This window comes from Lagopus leucura, unplaced genomic scaffold (assembly GCF_019238085.1).
Source record: "Lagopus leucura isolate 7727_CA_CO unplaced genomic scaffold, USGS_WTPT01 Super-Scaffold_100038, whole genome shotgun sequence".
NCBI lineage: Eukaryota > Metazoa > Chordata > Aves > Galliformes > Phasianidae > Lagopus > Lagopus leucura.
In genome coordinates this window covers 1,589,953-1,610,329 of record NW_024962287.1, presented here as the reverse complement: position 1 = coordinate 1,610,329, position 20,377 = coordinate 1,589,953, and the positions used below count along the sequence as shown (strand labels likewise).

General features: G+C 41.3%; 1 protein-coding gene across 1 annotated transcript in view; it reads right to left on the bottom strand.

Annotated features, from left to right (window-relative positions):
* Window positions 1-19,563, bottom strand: part of SUPT3H (SPT3 homolog, SAGA and STAGA complex component) — a 136,707-nt gene extending 117,144 nt beyond the window's left edge. The window contains exon 1 of the mRNA XM_042883511.1: window positions 19,483-19,563. The gene's annotated coding sequence lies outside the window, so the exon portion shown is untranslated. The remainder of the gene's footprint in view (window positions 1-19,482) is intronic.
* Between the last annotated feature and the right edge of the window lie 814 nt (window positions 19,564-20,377).

Here is a 20,377-nt window from a genome sequence, read left to right as displayed (position 1 = left end):
ATGCAAATAGCTCTCTCAGGAACTCAGGTCTCAAAAGCACCACAGTGCTGTAAAAGAAACCTTGATTCCACCCGGTACAAATGCTGCTTTCCCTTCTACCAGAGCAAAGCAACACTGGGTTCCGTGACCTATTTGTAAACATAAGAGAATGTCAATTGCTTGGTTCATAGGGCTGAAGGGTGATATTGTTGAATAATGAAATGCATATAAAGAAGGGTGAAGGTTAAGAATGAAGAAGCCAGAGAAATGAAGCTCTGGGCAGCCTGGGCTGCTGGTTGGTTACCCTGCACACAGCAAGGGGTTGAAGCTGGATGAGCACTGTGGTCCTTTTCAACCCAGGCCATTCTGTGATTCTGTGATAATACAATATGAACTTCTTCACATCTTCACCTCAATGGTTTGCAAGAGGAATACTGGGGAGAATTCAGCAGAGATTGACACCTCAGCCTGTGTGTGTTTACATGGGCTAAGCTCCCAAAAGGGCCAGTGGAAATCTAGTCAAGGCTGTAAAAGGAAACCAGGGGCTATTGAGGTGACTTACCTTAGATGTTTACAGAGTCAAGCAGTTGACACGATGCATACATACAGTCTGAATTCAGACTTGGATCCTACCTTTCCGTCTGCATTAGGAAATCATGAACACTTCTCTTGCCAAGCAGGGCACAAAGTATTTTGCTCCAAATACACTTCTAACAGCCCATCCAACAAACTCAGGTTGCAATCATCAGCCTAAGCTTGGAAAGGAAAAACAAATCTGGGTCACAGGAAAAGCCTCTGACACAGATATATGAATTCAGAGAAGGAGAAACGGCTGAGAGAAACTACATTTTCCATTAGGCAGCTAGAACTTTCCAGAAAGGGTCCTGAACACAGTAAGAACAGATGTGTTCAGGATTTCTGTAAGAAGACACGGATGCCTACAATAAATACAGAAGAGATCCTTTTTTGAATGTATGTGGTTGCCAGTCTACAGTCAGAAAAATGGATAGAAAAGACAGAAAATGGACATTCAGTGCACTTGATGTAACTCAGGTCTGCCTTACAGGGTTCACATCTCTTTGCAGTACCTGCTCCTCCACACCTACCCACGAAGTGCTAATTAATACTAATAAAACATTTTCCTGCATCTGAGAACAGCAGCAGCTCTTGCATAAGAATAGCTGCCTCCCACACGTACATTACTTAAGCATTTGGAAGATTAATAAAAATTTAGATTTGAAAGGAGTTGTGACAGGTTAAGATGAACAGCCACTGCAAATGCTTAGAAGCAGGGAACTGGCAAGACGTGGGCTATTTTTCAACCAGACAGGCATGTTTCTGCTGACAGTGACAGAAACATTTCCACAAAATAGCCTCCTGCTGTCTCCAACAGTAATGAAATGCACTGCACACAACTGCATAACAGCACTCCATCTCTCTCTGAACACGAGATGGAAGTTTTGTGTTACAACTGCTCCATAGCTACAACTGCTGTCTAACATTGTCTGTCTAAGTGCTGACGGGCCCAACATTTTCAGAAACAAAACCAAACCAATCTGATTCTGTGCTATGAGAGTGGTGAGGTGCTGGAACAGCTGCCCAGAGAGGCTGTGATGCCCCATCCATCCCTGGAGGTGTTCAAGTCCAGGTTGGATGGGGCCCTGGGCAGCCTGGGCTGCTGTGAAATGGGGAGGTTGGTGGCCCTGCATGGCACAGGGGGGTTGGAGCTTCGTGATCCTTGAGGTCCCTTCCAACCCAAGTCATTCTGTGATTCTATGATGGGTTAATCTGATAATGAAGGATATGATAGGGAAATCCCACTTAACATATAATATCTCTTACCTGTATGTGTACGAAGTCTACAGGAGTTGAAGCTACCAGCTAAGAACAAGGAATATCCCATACCCATTTGCCACCAAAACAGGTGTTGTTTTTTTTTCCCCTTGTGTTTAAATTTCTTAGCCTTACTCTTAATCTAAAATGGCTTTTTCAGAGACTGCCAAGAACTATTTTTATTACACCCAATTTTTATTACAATTGTGAAATATATGAATTTTTCAACCACTAGCACTGGTTGATACGTTTAAAGAAAATATTTTTCCATTGGAAAAACCCTATTTATTGAAACAAATAAGTTTGGATATAGGCACTAGGCAATACTTCAGAGGTCCATGGTTAAGATCTGAGAGAGAAATAATCACAGAACCATAGAAGGGTTTGTGTTGAAGGGGGTCTTTAAAGATCATGCTCTCAGGACCTGGAAGCTAAGCAAGCCCAGCTCCCTCAGCCTGTCTTCATAGGAGACAAGACATCCAAAGAGTTATTCAGCAGTTTTATCTTACGGCACTCAGCATTTAGGGGATGCAGTTTTGGGGTTCATTTCTTCCAATGAGCAGAGGTTTGAATCTTGGTCTTTCCAACAGAATTGCCCTGCACACAAGGCTTATTGCTAGATCAGGTTTGTTCTCATTTCAGTAGATTTTCACACAAGAAAAGAAAAGCTTACAGTTTTGTTCAGATGAAAAAGCAAAGTAAATGTCCTAACCTCTACATTTTTCAGGAGATTGACTTCTCTTTTTTTCTACCTAGACAGTAAAGCACGGGGACCTTGGAGCAGGACATAAATCCTGTGCTGTTTGTGCAAGACTCTGAATTTAAAGCTTGCAGAGTTTGACTGAGTTCAGTATCAGGCATCACTGGAATCACGTCTGAAATCAGTAAGATAGAAGTGACACCACCTCCTATTGTAACTGCTCCCATTCACAGAGTTTTGAGGGAGTTTCAATACATGCCTAAACACTGGAAAGGGACCAAAATGAACACAAAGGAATACTAAAATCTATACTGAAGCAATCTGAAAGGCTTGCTTTCAACCTGTTAAAGGAAGGAAACTCACAGTTAAGACTCAAACTCCTGGCTGAAACTCCAGCCTTCAAATACATACACTGCCTTGCAGAAATAAAAATGGTAGGCAAACTGCACAAATCGAGACCACAGTGTCAGACTGGATTTCCAGTTTTAACTATGATTTATGACATATTAGAGAACACTTACTTCATTCTGTTTCCAGAATGAAATAGCTTTGAGATGGACAGGCCAAAAAGAAGGCAAATATCTGAGCACTTATTACAGAAGCAAGAGCACTGACTCACTAGAGAGATTGGGCAGATTTCTTGCTACAGGCCCATAAGAAAAGGAAAGGGAAAGAAAAAAAAAAAGAAGTAATACTTCCAGAACTCACAGCACTAGATTTAACAGCATCATCTTTCCCATATCAATTTCATAGTAGGAGTATTGCCTGAGTTTGTTCAGCTTGGAGAAGGGAAGGCTGCGGCCTTCCAGTAATGAGGAGCTCATCAGGAGGAGAGGGAGCGACTTTTTACATGGTCTGATAGTGACAGGACAAGGGGGAATGGTTTCAAATTAAAAAGAGGGGAAATACAGGTTGAATGAAGGATTTCTGCCCAATGGAGGGTGGTGAGGCGCTGGCACTGCCCAGAGCTGTAGTGCCCCATCCCTAGAGGCATTCAGAGGCACGGATGGGCCCTGGGCAGCCTGAGCTGGGGCACACAGCCCATGGCAGGGGGTGGGACTGCATGGTCTTTAAGGCCCCTTCCAACATGAGCCATGATACGATTCTGTGATTTCAACAAGAATCCTATCCATGAGCATTTCAGAGCACTTGCTGGTAGCCTACATCAAGGCTTTAGTAAGCATTTATTTGTAATTCCTCCAATCAGGGGACTCGATTCAACAAAAAGTTGTACCTATGTCTGTGTATATGCATCTGTGTACATAAATGCACAGCTACAAATATTTCACAGCTTTCATGTACAAAGACCAACAATAGGTCAGGACCAAAGGCAGACGTCTCTTGGCATCCTTCCAGCATGCTTCATTGGCAAAGTTCAGGATTGAGATTCTAAAGTAATCGGGATGTCTCATTAACCAAAAGGAAATGGAAGGCTGTGGGGTGACCTCATTGTGGCCTTCCAGTATTTGAAGGGAGCAGATGAACAGGAGGGGAACGACTGTTTGTGAGGGTGGGTGGTGATGGGACAAAGGGAATGGTTTTATAGTGAGACAGGGGAGGTTTAGGTTGGATCTGAGGAGGAAGTTTTTCCCCCAGAGGGTGGTGAGGCACTGGCACAGGTTGCCCAAGGAGGCTGTGGATGCCCCATCCCTGCAGGCATTCAAGGCCAGGCTGGATGTGGCTCTGGGCAGCCTGGGCTGCTGGTTGGCGACCTGCACACAGCAGGGGGTTGGGACTGGAGGAGCGCTGTGGGCCTTTGCAACCCAGGCCATTCCATGATTCTATGAAATGTTCCACTTATGACTGGGGTGCTACAAACTCAATGTGTAGAGAGGCAAGAGAGGCAAGATCAGCCAGGGTAGCGCGGACACAGACAAGGCAGATTAAGACCTAAGACAGGTGTCAAATCCACTGGACAATTTCAGGCAAGTCATTTAGCTCACTTTTCACGTGCGAAGAGAAAGGAGAGTGAAATTCTTTCAGGACTAGCAGGAGGATTAATCAGTTATTACTTCAAAAGTGCTTTGAAGACAACAGGTGCTGAGTAAAAGAGCTGAGCATTAGCAGGATGACTAATAAAAATCATTACTTACAAGGAGCAAGAATCAAAGGCGAAGGGAAGGGGCACAGAAATCCAAGACATCTGGGGAGGAGAACTGGCGTAATAAAATGAAAACAAACCAAAACCGTGTTATTTGGCAATCCCACATGCAAACCACTTGAACTCTACACTTCTGGAGTTTATGTCATCGTTGAGCCACCACTTTACCACTCCGAGAAAACTGCAGCATAGAGTACTACTGCTATAAAGTATGATGCAGAGCTGTACACAGCAGCTATTCGGCAAAACATCTCCCCAACTGCGGCACACCAATCATCAGGACACCGTTGGGTTTTCTTCTTTTCCTCAGAAACAACTACAATTCTTCATCATTCATACGAGGGAATGCAGAAAATCAGATACATCTCAAGACTATAAGAACCTCTGCTAGATATGGAGAATGCAAATTTACTGCTTATTAAACCAAAAAATGAGACACACCTTTAAAATGCTTTATATTGCCCTCCATAAATCCCACAAACTCTCTCATTAATGGTTTTGGTATGATTAGTGTTTTTACTGGGCCATTTTAATTAGTTAAACAATTCAGAGTTCTACCTTAAAAAGTAGCTTTGTGAAACTGCAGTAGTTGCAGAATATTTTACTCCTGGGCTTGATAAAACACTAAACCAGAAACTGCTTTAAAATAACTGCCTGCCACAGCACTTTTAGCCAACTTTTGCACCTGGTGCTGAGAGAAAAAGCCAAGTGAACTTTCACTCACTTGTTGCACGTCAGCTTCAATGTGATGTCTTTCTTCTGTTGTGTTTGGGTTTCTAACTGGAAGAGACAAGTAAGCTAAACCAGCAGCCAATCAATTCGGAAATTCTAAGAATGCAATAAAATTTGATACCAATAAATCTTTTCTTTTAACAGCCAGAAGAGATTAACAAAGTTATTCGAAATTGTATCCCCTTCTGTTATTTCAGAAGGATGATTACCTGACAATCCCACTGAATCAAACAGCAAAATTAAAAGAGACATAATTAAGCTTGTATATACATAGGAACAGGATACGCATTTATGCATATCCCTCGTAGGTCCTCCATTATTTATTAGCCTTGGTGTATTTTTCTTCCTCTTACAATAAAAGTTATTACACCTTTGGATTGTCAAATAAAAACCCAATTGGCTGAGACGTAGACCATCAATACAAATAACTGCACAGCTTCCCTCTCAGCTACAACTAGTCAACTTTTTTCAGCTCTGCCATTTATTTATTTCGTGACGCTGGGAAAATCCACTTAGTTCTCTTTGTACTTCAGATTCGCATCAGAAGAGCAATCTGGCTTCTTCTTACTGATCTGGAATTCTGATAGCAGAATGTAAGGTGAAAAGGGCAAGCAATGTGAAAACGTATATAAAAATTAGAGATTATGAAAAATGCAGTTACTGAGCATTGTAAGAATGGCTGCTAGAAGTACTAACTTATGAGTGCATTTTATTTCACATATTCCCATTAGTCCGTGTGTCACTGTGTAAGTACTCACTACTAATTCCATTCAGTACATGTAAACAATATATACAGGTACAAATGTTTGCACGTAGGTGAGAGTGCAAAGATGCACGCATTCAGATTTGCATGCGTATGATGATGCACACAGATGAAACATTTGTCACAGCCTTTCCAAGTTCCCATGAATTCCTGACTGGGATGTAGAAACTGTCTCTCCTTTTCTTCTTACTTGTTCGCTCTCCTTCATGGTCACACCAATGGCACTGTTCCACCTGATTCATCATTATGCACCTCCTTTATCCGGCCTTATTGGAGACTCAATTTGGGAATAACTTGTCTGCTAATTATCACTCCATTTCTTGACCGCCTTCCTGTCATCAGTACCTAACACTATGCAAACCTGCTTCCCAAACTGATTCTCCAAACCACTCAGAAAGCTCCAGTGCACCAATGCTGGTTTCTCTTTCAAACCTATCTTTCACGACGCATTCCCATTCTCTCGCCATTGAGAGGAGGTCATGGGATCTTCTTCCAGTCTCCACCCACGACAAATCTGTTTCCATCTTAATCCCACTTCCTATTGGGATTCTCTCTGATGAACCTCAGCCTTCCAACTGCTCATTTGCAATTGTACTTGCTCTTTCAGCTCCCTCCCTTTTTCTGCTACAACAGATAATATATGCATTCCCACACAGTTGCACTTAGTTTTCCTTCCTGAACACCTTTTCTTGTCATAAATCCTGGCCTTTTTCCCAACTCTGACCCACCACAGTACATACATCATACGCTGCCTACTTAGTTTTCCATTTTTCATTGCTCTCTGGCATTTTTGCTCACAGTGTACAGATGTCCTCAGTCTATGCTTTCTTTAAAAGAGCCCATATCTCACTGGAACCTGTCTCTCCAAATCTTTTCCCATTTGTTTCTCTCTCTTCATCTGCAAAAAAACGTAGAACATGCAGTTTTCAGCTAACACACAGACTTCCCTTCTTTTTAACTCTGTCTTGGATCAGCTCCAACCTGACTTTTCATAAATCCCATCCCCTGAAACTATTCATAATGGGACACTATGTGCCTCTTCCTGGACGGAGATCTGGGCTTTCACTATGTCTTTATTTTCTCTGAGTTTTCCACTGCTTTTGACACTGTTATCCTCTCTCTAATACAACAGAGATTTTTCAGTTATCTTCCTGTGTTTTGGAATGCATCATGAGTTTTGTCACAGAGGGCCATCTGTAAAAGGGGACTCCTGTCTCGCACCCTGAGCTACCTGGCTGATCACAGATGCCTACATCTGAGATGCCAAAAGCATCTTTTCTAGTCTCTAGAGAGAAATCACCATTCCCAGCTCACCTCATCCTGAAATTAAATGCGTGACAAAAGCCAAATAAATGCTGTGCTTTAAGTACTCTTGGTCGACTGATTTATTTCTGTGATATCACACTCTGAGTGGTTCACATGCATGTGAATTACTGACAGCCAACTCTGCAGCATAGAATCATAGACTCACAGAATGGCTTGGATTGGAAGGGACCTCAAAGATCATGAATCCCCCTGCTGCAGGCAGGGCCACCAAACTCCATATCTAATACTAAACCAGGCTGCCCAGGGCCCCATCCAACCTGGCCTTGAACACCTCCAGGGATGCATACTTTCTAATACACCATTTGCACACAGAGAAGAACAAACCCTGTACCAAACACACAAGAAAATGAGCAGTCTGACTCATGAGACTGCACACTGAAATTTAAAGGAAGAGTGCATGAAAACAGCAATTTGAGCATGAGAACACTTATGTACACCACAGAGACTACTGCATGGAGTACACTGTATTTAAAAGCAGCAATGAAAATAATTGAGAGGAACAAGAATGACTGCAAAGAGAAGATCATGTTGAGAAGATCATTCCTATATGAACTGATGCAAAGCTTCCAAAATTTTTTCTCCCATTACTTCCTTTAAGCTTTCCTGGGATCAAGCCGCTTACTCCTTCAGCTCATGCAAAACACCAGTTATTTTTTCTTAACTTTCAGTGTTAATAGGACAAGAATCTAAAGATTACATAGTTGATGGGTCGGAAGGAAGATGCCATCTCTGGAGGGAAAACTGAAACAGCAGAATTGAAGAGTGGAGTCTGGTTAATGAAGCTCACCAAAGTTTATATAAAGAGAATGTTCTTATGGCCACTTTCAGATCCACTTGGAAACTGGGAGAGAACTGAGTTTCCTCAAAAGGAGACCATTGGCTGGGCGAGTGTTCAGAGCACTGCCACTGCTGCCTGCTTTCTGAGCAAGGCAAGGCTGAGATGTAAGGAAGGACGCTTAAAACACATAGGACTCGGTGCAGAAAGATGGCTTTGGGGTTCACTTGCAAGAAGAGTCATGGGGAAAAAACAAACAGTTAAAATCAAGGATTAAGGGTAATTTTGCAGTATGTTTTCTCCACCTGATCATTTTTCATTTTTATGTAGAAGCCATTAATAAAACGTTAACATTCATTCGTGCTTTTAGATGCAGCTACACACCATCCTAACCAACTATCTTACATGATGAAAGATCTTCAGTAACATCATTGATACGAGAGCTAAAGCATCAGTTTGACTCTGTCTGATGTTGTCTTCGTCAGGATTGGTCTCAACCCATGCTTTGATTACTGCAGTTATTTGCAAATCTGAGATAAGACAAGATTGTTTGTGTGGGTTTTGTGTATAATTTAATCTCTGTCCACTCAAGGACTGTGCTGCCATCAACACTCCTATCGTGGCTTGAAGATAAAAGAAGACAGAAATAAAAAGCATTTGCTATCCCCCACAATTCAATAAATACTGATCCAAGGGTTTCTGCTGTTATCACTGTTTTTGTTGGTCAGTGACACAGACACAAAGGAGTTCCATTCGCCAAAAAGAAAGTCCTTTAACATTACACAAATAAATTCTGCAGCACTTCAAGAAGTAAAATAGCTGCTGCCAAGTTTTTCCAAGAATGGGGAACTATTTGTATTTTTCAAAGCAATTTTTCCTTTTTTTCATAGTAACACCTTTGACATCAGTTATTTTCTTTTTAAGAACAACAGAAATGTCCATTTTCCACAGTGGTGTTGAACTTCAGTATTGGCAGTTATCTATTAATAACAAAGTGCACTATTAGAAAACTCAAGAGCTCTGAACACTAGGTGTCAGTGTAAGAAATGGAAAAATATCAAAAACCTGTTGTTTCCAATCAGGTGGATTAGCTAAGAAACCAGAACCAGCTGTGACCACATTTTCTTGTAACTGCACTACACTGTTAACAAGCCAATCTCCCCCAAAAAAGTTATTCTGAAACTATCAGGTTTGCTTGAAATTAGACAGGGTGATCTAAAAGCTACAATGAATTTGCTCTGTTAAACACTCTGAGATGACCTTTAAGTTTTATGAGACACCCAGAGACCATGCAGAATTTAATGGTACTCTCTTTTCTTTCCCACAGATACCCATAAATCAGTTCATGCCATTCACAACTTTAAGTTCTGCTGGACAGAGTCAATGAAGAACAAAGAACACAGCCAGAGTTTAAGGTCATAAAGGTGATAAGAGTCATAAAAGTCACTTACGGCATCCAGATTTTACATGGATGGCAGAATGGCAGAGCTGCCACCGGGAGAGGAAGAGTCACATTGGAGATGCACTCATCTGCCTCCTGGAATCCCAGAATCGTGGAATGGCCTGGGTTGCAAAGGCCCACAGCGCTCCTCCAGTCCCAACCCCCTGCTGTGTGCAGGTCACCAACCAGCAGCCCAGGCTGCCCAGAGCCACATCCAGCCTGGCCTTGAATGCCTGCAGGGATGGGGCATCCACAGCCTCCTTGGGCAACCTGTGCCAGTGCCTCACCACCCTCTCCTATAACACAGAAGTTAATTTCTTAAGATGGTGTTATGTGCAGATAAACCATTTTTGTCTCTGTTCAGATGAATCCACTCAGCATCTCCAAGAAAAAGCAGAAGGAATGTCAGCATCCACCAATCACCAACAGCTTATGTATTTGGATAAATATGTGAAATAAAAAAGATGGTAAAAACAGTAATAAAACCCCACTGCTCATTTGACTCCGGAGCTGATTTCAAAGATACACAGATGCTTTTTAAAGTTGATGCCCATCTTCCTCATCAAACACACGTTACTCACACCACTGATAACTTCCACTTTCTACTTTTCACCATGTCTAACAAACCAGACTACAAAATGAGGTGGGTCTTTGTATGGATTTTACATGTGCTCATTTAATATTCTTTTTTACCATGCGAACAAGAAAAAGTAAGAAAGAACCCTGAATATTCATTTTTGACCTCTGAAATTTGGAATGGACAGAAAAATTGTTCCTTCGTTCCAATCTTGAAACAGTCAAATGATTTGAGGTATTTTTTAGGCACTGCAACCAGGGACATCAGAATAAAGAACTGATCCAGCCCAGACACAGAGCATCTCACATGGAATATCTCGGCTCATCCAAGATTATGACAGCAATCAATCTAGACTATATTCATAATACTATATATAAAGATAAATTGGAGGATGTATTTTGGAAACAGCCTGGGATCGGCTTATCAGATTATTCCTAAAAGCTCTAGCATCAAAGTAATTGAGTGCCTGTACATTTAGGAATGCAATTGATTCTGAAAACCCGTGAGTGATTCTTCCTAGAGATTCAATTCTTCTTGTCCAACAGCCTGAATAGGAATCCACGTTGGGGCAGAAATGCAGACCTGCATCTATGTGACTGTTCTTTAATAACAAGCCAAAATGTGATAGAGAAAATTGGGAAACACCAGGATTGGAACTGCCTGCACTACCTTCACTCTTTACTGTAGATGTGCACCAAAACAATCTTTAACCATTGATCACATTGCTTTTTCCATTCACTCCATTCCACTGTTTGGTTTTTTTTTCTTACTACTGAACATGGGGCTACAATTATGTGGACATCATCATTCATTTCCTTCTGTGCTTTGTGATTCCTTTTTTCTTTTTATTTCTGTAGGGTTCATGCTATTACTATCTTAGCCTTTCCCAAATGATCTTCCCAGCTCTCAAATGAAAAACAGAGGTATTCTCCATATCTTAATAATAATACCAATGCTCAAAAGAAACCATCTTTTTCCTCCCTGAAATTCACTTTTTCATTTACCATGCATATGCTATCCTCTGAAACAAATTAGGCAAGATGACTACAACACAGGTCCAGAATAGGTGTATCATGTGCTTTAGACAGGCAGCTTTGTAGAAAATACACCATATAGTCATAAAAAGAGTTATTTAAAGATGGTTGAAACTACCTTTAAAACACCTCGTACAACAATATGAACTTAAAGCTAGAACACAAATATTACTTATTTAAATCAATTATCAGCTTAGTTTTCCTGAAAGTGTATGTAGAAACGTAATTTAAATAATTCTGAGAGCAGTGCTAGATTAATGATTTCAGTCCTAGCTTTGCTCTACAGATCATTAAGATCTGCCCTAATGCTATGAGCTCCATCCCACAGCACATGTTGACTCTGCAAAAGACCCGTGGGAAAGAAAACAACTGACCAAGGAAGTGCTTCCACATCCTAGGAGAACGCATAGAGAGGGCATAAACTCAGACTGGGAGTCCTGAACTACTTCCTGCTGTACATTTGCTCTTCAGGCACAAAGAAGACCTCTGCCCAAAAGCGTCTGGGGCTGAGCAGTTCTTGCTGCACTGATAAACTGGATCATCTTGGGTTGGTTGGTTGGTTGGTGGGTTGGTTTCAAATAGCCTGCTGAACTTATACTGACTGTTCTGGTGGCTCAGCTCCAAGCTTGGCCTCTACCAATTGGCCTGGAAACTCCCACATGTAGCACCTCTGCCTTTTTGAAGAGTAAAGGAAGAGTAAAGTAGATCCTGTGCTTCAGAAATGTGTCTGAATATTGTGAACAAGTAACATTTACTGTTGAAGCAGAACACTCAGGAGACATTTTTTCATATGCATTATTGTGGAAGAAAAGGCAATTATTTATGGAAAGTCATGATGAACAGGAGCTCATCATTTCCAACTTGAATTTTCTGCAGAATATCTCCTTAATACTAATATATTAAAAATGAAATGCTGACAAGTAATCTAAAACAAGTGCTTACCAATCAAGAAGCACTGAAAGAGAACTTCTTTTTTAACGAGAAATAAAGAAAATTGTGCCTTGTCCCTGATGTGGGCACTTGTAAAACAAAGGCTTCCTTCACCAATGAAAAACACACTGCTGCAGAGCGTGTTTGGTACAAGAGTACCAGCACGTGACCTCTAGGATGGCAGTGGATAGATTGAGCCTATTCAGCTTTCTAACCTCATGGCACAAATGCAGACTCGGGACCACAGAAGCTGTTCTATTAGAGCTGCGTGAAAATCTTTGAAGAAATTTAAACACAAATCTTCTGCCTTGAAAACAACGACCACGGCCAACAGCATTCAAAGATGTAACTTACAACAGGATGAGGGGAAAAACCACCACTACTGGAAAGGCAAGAGCACGATGTAAACGATGACCACATTTATGCATGTGTTACAACCAGCAGCTACTGACAAGAGGGAAAGAACCTTCTCTTTTCCATCGCGCAGGAGAAGTGCTACCAGAGGATTCGATCGTATGATAGACTTGTTTTCCACTTTGATTCCTTCCAGGGCAGGTGTGCCACGTGTTTGGTGCGAATGTACGTATGTCGTTTAATTGAATCTACGGTAGGAGCAGAACGATCGGCGGAAGGATTTTTCCCAGATGGTTTTGGTGAACTCCTTCATCCCATTCATGTAAACACGGCGCGTGTTCCGGTTTGCTGAGCTGTATTTACACCCTACGCTCAGTACAAAGTCTGAATGTTTAGTTAGCCAAAAGATTGTTTCCATCCTGTGATTCATTAGGTCCCTGTGGTGCCCTCAACTTCCTTTATTTCGTACAATCACAAACTATATTAGTTTGTCTTATTTTGATAACCCCTCTAATTAATGTCCTGCACAGGAAACTTTATTACTGTTTTTAAACAGACTCATAAAACAAGGGCTTTTTTCCCTACTGGGGTGGCATAAGTGACAGTTGCATATAACTTTGTGATCAAGAGCGAGCAGCGTTTCACACTGCTTATTTATACGAGTGGGCAATTTCTGTTAATGAACACGCTGGTTGGAATTCTTTCTTTTGTAAAAGGCATGTCAGAAATCCTACAACTGTGTGGATAAGGTTACAAGTGGAGCAGTTCAAAAATGCAGTAAACAAACCTGAAACTGTGCGACGTGAGAACAGCGTAGAGGCTGCACACATTAAAACCCAGTTTGTGAATGAATGACGAGTGGGATGGATTTGGTTTTTAGTAAAGGTTGTAGGAGTAGGGTGGAAAGAACCAAAAACTATCTGTCTGCGTTTCTCCTTCAATATGCCATGTTTCCTAGCTCTTTCCCCCACTGCTAGTGTCTTTTTCTCTGGACATGCAAGTGAAAGTGAGCTGTCCCTCCTCCTCCTCCTTTCTTTTCCAACTGCAATAAAAGGATTAAGAGCAGCAGGAATGAAGCTGGGAAGCAAAACCAGCTCATCACACTTGTGCAGAAAATGTTTGGCCCTTTGAGAAACAGAACATTCGCAGCACTCGTACTGAAGTACTTGGCGTTTCATACCAATAAACCTGTCCTTACAGTTGTCTCTGCATTTTCATCATTCCTTTTTACTGCTGTACCAAATGACTCCCCAATAATTAAAGTCCTTACAATAAAAAGCAACGGAATCCATATTTCTTACTTCTAGGGACGTGAGGTACTGCTGAATCTCTGCATCTCACTGCAGGCATCCTATCCATGAATTACTGACGTAGGCTTAAAACATCTCAGTCTCCAGCACAGATTATTCACCCGTGAACCTGTGTTCTGTGAGATCAAAGGACTGATTCTCAGTCAAGTGCATGGGCTGTGTAAAAGCTAATTATTTTCCAACAGTAATGAATCAAAAGAAAATAGAAATGCCAGTATGCAGTGTCTGTAGATGAAGATACGTGGTGTGAATGTTAAATCATACTAAGAAGAAAGCAAGTGTGGAATGTTAGTATCTATTACATAGCAGCACAAGTTACATGAAATCAAGTTCTTACATAGGAAGACAAAGGCAAGTGATGGAGGGGAAAAAAAGCGACCAACAAAACCAGATACTGTGTTCAACATGATTTGTGCTATTGAAGTTCCTTTAAGTTGCTACTATCACATTCTAAAAAGCCGAGTGGGTTTGACTTAAATCATTTGACATCAATTGAAGAGATCAGAATCCATCCTCTAGCAGACACACTTCAGCTGACAGGGAGTAAACCACAGCTCCATTAACATGAATTCTGTCATTCATGACAGCCTCAGCGATGACTTATCACAGTTTACAAAGAATTCCAGTGGAGAAAACGTTTCGAGGAAGTAGTCCAGGGCTGCTGCAATGTGCTGTGGCAGTCTTTCACAGCTAGATAAGGTTACTTACCAGTACTTGGGGACTTTTGATCTCGGCTGTTTATGAGCACATTTATATTTTTAGTATACATATGTGCAATTTTTCGTGTCCCCTTGCTGAACTCTCTGCTACCGTCAGAATGCCTTTCAGTGGGGAAAACCAAACCCATGCCCTTCTCAGACATTATCCAGTGTTTCAGAAACAAAACAGATAGAATTGAAATTCAGATGTAGTGCTAACCTGAATTCTGTGAAAGCAGGTATCTGGACTACCACTACCATGTTCTGTGTCCACCCTGGCACAGAACCATTGATCGCAATCCTTTGGCTGCATCCAGCCAACCAATTCCTAATCCATCGAACAGTCCATCCTTTATATCCACATCTCTCCAATTTAGAGAGAAGGACGTGGTGAGGGACCCTGTCAAAGGCTTTGCAGAAGTCCAGGGTTTCATCCAGGGATCCATCCATTGCCCTTCCCCCATCCACCGAAGCCGTCACTCCATCATAGAAGGCCACCAGATTGGCCTTCCTAAGAGTCTAACAGATCATTACAAGAGATGATGCTTTGAAACCTGTATCTCATGGAACTTGAAACCACGAAACCTGTCTGCTTGTCCTACACACCTCCCATTTCTGACGGGCTGCTCCAGCACTGCTGTATCTTCCTGACCACCTATATGCATCTGACAGTTTGCACAGCCTCTCCCCTACAGCCCCGATGATTCAGCCTCAAGTTGTGCCAGGGGAGATTCAGGCTGGATGTTAGGAAAAAACTATTTTTTAAAAGAGTGGTCAGGTGCTGGAATGGGCTGCCAGGGAGATGGTGGGGTAACTGTCCCTGGAGATAATCCAGAAACATTGAGATGTGGTACTAAGGGACGTGCTTTGGTGGGAAACATTGGTGGGAGGAGGACGGTTGGACTGGATGATCTTGGAGGTCTTTTCCAACCTTGGTGATTCTATGATTCCATGAGTGCTTCTCCATGGCCCCAAGGCAGGAGTTGTCCTCCAAGGAGAGGAATGTGCAGACCCCAGCAGGTTGTGCAGGTGACCCTGCTAGGCCTTTTCATGGAGTGCAGCTTTTGGGCATGAAAATAATCACAGGTGTGAAAGAAGCCTAAAGACAGTCAATTAACTTTGAAAGTAGAAAATGCAGCCAACGATAAAAGCCAGTGGAAGGCATCTGCTGGTCTCCAACACGATGACAGACAAAGGCAGAGAACTGATGCAATCAGAATCACAGAATCACCAAGGTTGGAAAAGACCTTCAAGATCATCCAGTCCAACCATCCACCCATCACCAACAGTTCTCACTAAACCAAAGAATAACCCATGGGAACTGGAAGGGACCCATGAGGATCAGCAAATTCAACCACTGATTCCACAAAGCAACACCCCAACTCCAGACTCCATAAGTTAAAAGACAAATCAAAAGAAAGAAAAAAAATACATGCTGCCTTCACCAGCTGCTCCATCCAACAGTTCTGTCCACAGTTCTCTGGTTTCGCTGGCACTTGTTCCACATAGTCCATACTAATACATCCTTAATGAGGAATTCTTGTAATATATATTTTTTTTAAAGCAACTCGATCAAAACCAAAAAGATAAAACCATGTGCAATCTTAGTGCAAAGAAAATACAAATTACACTTTCCTAACTTTAATCTAGACAGAGAAATTTGCACCAAAATACCTGCCTCTGTTGCAGAGCTAAAGCAGGTGCCTGAAAATAAAGAACTGATGGACTCCATACTGAATTTTGTTACTGAACATTCAGTGTGTGCTGGCAATAATGGAAGAAGCAGCTCAAAGAAGCCTTGCTCCATTTTCAATGTACCTTAATAGTTTGTCCCCTGCTGATTAACATCATTTTGAATTCTCTGATGGAACGTTTTTCATGCAGGTACAATTTTCTTTTCAGCCATTTTCTTCTACCTCTTTCCTCTACCGACGCATAAGGGTCATTCCAACTTTGATTGGAATTCCAGTCTTAGCTCACATAATTGAATACAGTTTAATATTAAGGCATTTAAATACATACAGATCAGTTATTGAACAAATACTATTGGTCAACAATCAACTTGATTTCAAACAAACTTACATTTCTTGTGCTCTTTTAATAAATCATGCTTGAAAAAAATAGAGCTTTTTTATTTTTTTATAATGCTTGATATGCAAGTAGCAAAACACTTTCATAATTAAAAAAAAAAATTCAAGCTCCTTTTAGTATTCTAACTGAGACAAATCAGATGCAACTCGACTCCCAAAGTTTATCACTATCTCCTTGATACTCAAAGCCCAGACAGCCACCACAGGGTCCCTTTACTAGACAGTTAGGGAGATAAATTCCTCAGGAGGTGATTCATCTCATCAAATGCAGAAACTAATTTTAGGATGATGTGAATCATTCTCTGGAGATGCTCATTTCCTTCTACACGTTGCTATATAGTTCTAGCACAATTTAACTTAATATAAAGCAGTGTATAACTTATTACATATAGTTTGAAAAGATTGCTCACAAAACATGACGCAGATATATAGACTGTTTTTTAAGGATTTGACTTGTTAGTGCAATCATTTGCTATAGCAGCCAGACCTCATAAAGTATACATTGGGTTGATATGGTGACCATGTAAGTCTGTCCAAATCAGACTCTGATTTAATGGAGTTCAGATCAAATTTGAAAATAGGAAGCTGGAACTATAAACCTCAGAGATATCAGAAGTCAACCAATCAAAGGTAATCAAGCTGGCTTATTTTTGAATTCAGAAGCTCAAATCTGGACTTAATCAACAAGTATGTGCTCTTCTCACAACTGTTTACTAAGAAATACGTGCGTGATGTGCCAGTCCTACTTCAGGCATAAAAGGAATTTCTACAGTTCAGCCTTACACGTGAGAAAAAAAGCCATGAATTTTGAGAGGAAATCATTAAATTACATAATGAGAACTATGTAGTCCATTAACACGAATGGTATGACAAAATCCATGTAGGAAGCAGTACATTTCCAGGCAGTTCCAATTACAAGACTAGTTTTCCTCTCGTGCTGCATATACCCACATGAACATCTATCTCTAAAGTGGAGCACTGCAAATATGTACTAACATCCCAGCAAGGACGTGCAGTTGTAAAGGATGTCGAATGTGCAAAGATCCCTATCAGAAACCCAGAGCATGAAAAAAGCCCATGATTGAAGAGTTCCGGCATGCCAATGTCAGAGGTCAAAACAATGAGCTATTAGAGATACTTTCACTTCCTCAGAAATAAAGTGCTGTCTTGGGCTCGGAGGTGAAAGGTTAGAAAAGCTGTTTATCTGCCACTCTGTTCCCATTCTTCCTTCTGTCAGGAAATCCTACATGCTCCTACACCTCGCTCAGGGTTTTCCAGGGGTCACAGACTCCTGACACAAATGCCCAGCGTTGATTTAAGTGCAAAGACCACTTGGCCACAGGTTGTACTTTCACAAAAAGCACATTTTGCCATAAGGATCTGCTGAGCTTGGGTGGAAAACAAAAGTACAGATGCTTCACCACATTATTGCTAAAGGAAGAGCGAAGCCACAGCCATCAGTCTTCATAATCCAAGTTATTATACAGTTATTATAGCTAGAACAAAAAAAATCTAAATATATGGCCTGGAGCATATATTTCCCACTGTTTAACCAGTGGGAAACGTGTGGAGAAGGAGAAGAGGTTGTTCCCTCTTCCAGAGCCTAATGAGAAGCATAGTAATCAAAGGAGCCACAGCACAAGGTGCTGGGTGATGCAGGGAAGGGGATACATGAAGGGCTTGAGGTATGAACACAGAACCGCTACCCAGGGCTGGAAGGGCCACGGACGTGGTCAGTGCCATGCAGGAATGTCTGCAGGGTTGAGTGCAAAGCTGAAGGAAAGCACTCACCTGCAGTCAACAGGAGGGCAGGGGAGACTCAGTTATCATCACTTCCCTGTGGTCTGCCCCATTCTGAATTGTCTCCGCTTATAAAAGTCCATACAACTTGTTACTGTTGTTACCAAACCTACCTCGAGATTCAGAAAAACCTTTGGATTGCTGAAGGGGCTCATTAAAAAGCAGAAGATCTATAAAGAAGATCTAGGAGCTCACAGCCCAATGCTTTTGCTAATAAAGGAACAGCCATAAATAAACACTAGTTACAATACCTTAGTATTATTTGTATTTACTAGTTCCATACGCATGTACATACTGGTGGCTGCAGCTGAAGAACCATTCTATGAGGAGAAGCACAACACTTTATGTGCCCCAAGGTAACTGAACCTTCTATACCTTCCAGTACCCAATGCCAGATGGCACACTCATGCTCTTGTGTGAAACATGAGCATTAGCCTATCCATAAAGTGTTTTTAAAATAAAAGCTATGGTGAGGTTCAGATTTTAGAACCACCTCTGCAATATTCAAAACCACATCTCATTTTCCACAATTTCTTTTTTCAGTAATTTCTGATTATTTATACAACACTTTCATTGGCTTTCAATGAAGGAAAATATTTACTACTTCCAAATAATTTTTGACAGAAATCAAAACACTGAACAGTAAAAATATTTAAGCAGAAATATTAAGCAAATAATAACGCATTCACAACAAGGAATAAAAGAGAAAAATTCCCAATGAGCTCTTCAGATACTGGAAACGTTTTTAAGAGTTTAAGATTTTTAACAGAAAAGAAATGCATCAGCGTCATTCCCAGTGGCAGAGGATTTTCAGCTCTCACACAAATACAACATGTAACCATAAGTGAGGTGTGCACTACTGATATGTAAGTCTAGCAGTAGCTCCTCCACGTTACTGCAGGCAAAACATCACTCACAATTTCTGCATTTATTTGGTCCTAAAACCAGAACGATCTGTTCTTAGTCACTGGATCTTGAAAGCTGTATGCTTCTACAAGGAGTTTCAGAGCAGAGCCTGCTGTATCGGTTACGTTCTTACCAGATTTATCAGCTGAGTGTGGACGATGTCTTCCACCAAGATGGCAGACTCATGGAGCGGCCTGCGAGCGTCTCCCAAGGAAAACCTGAAAGAGAGAAGTTTATTGCAAGGTTACGAAGAGGACTTAAAAAGAAACCAGGTAGGTGGTCTCGAGTGAAATAAAAAACATCTGAGTAAGAACGAGCTTAATGCACCTGTGCACCATATGGAAATGGGTCTCTGAGTGTGCTGCAAGAAATATAAATCTAAGTAATGCGATTGAAGGGACAAAAGGGCTTTAAGAATGTATTCTGAAGTACATGGCGACTGGGAAAGTCAGTTTGTAGGAACATCTTAAAAAAACCAAAACAGTAGGCAAAGCTGTAACATGGATCCACTCAGAGTATACCTGTATTTGCAGCCCCCTTCACCTACACAATTAGCAAATAAATGTGTTCAAAGGCAAAATGAATTTTATTCCAAGTAGAAATGTTAATGATTAGATATGGAAAGACCCGCTATGAACTGAGAGGCTGTTAAAGTTTGCCTCGCAAGACTGAATGACAGGAGGCCAGATGGAGATAACATTATTAACGTCACAAGAGAAAATCTGAAATATCCAAGACATCTAAATGAGACTGACAGATTTATTTCCTGTAACTGAATTCATTCAGACCGACAGCTGAAGACCCAGTGAAGGTCTCACAGTGTCCCAAACAACTGCGGATTGCTCAATTTGTGCACCCAACATTCACTCCTATCCACTCCAGGTCAGTGAGAACAGAGTTGCTCATGCCTCCACTGGGTGGATGAGCCACACAACCTATTACAGAAGGACACTATAAAAAAGTACCACTGATTTTGCCTATTTAGTCAGCCACTTCTATGAATGATAAAGGATTAATGGACATCAAAA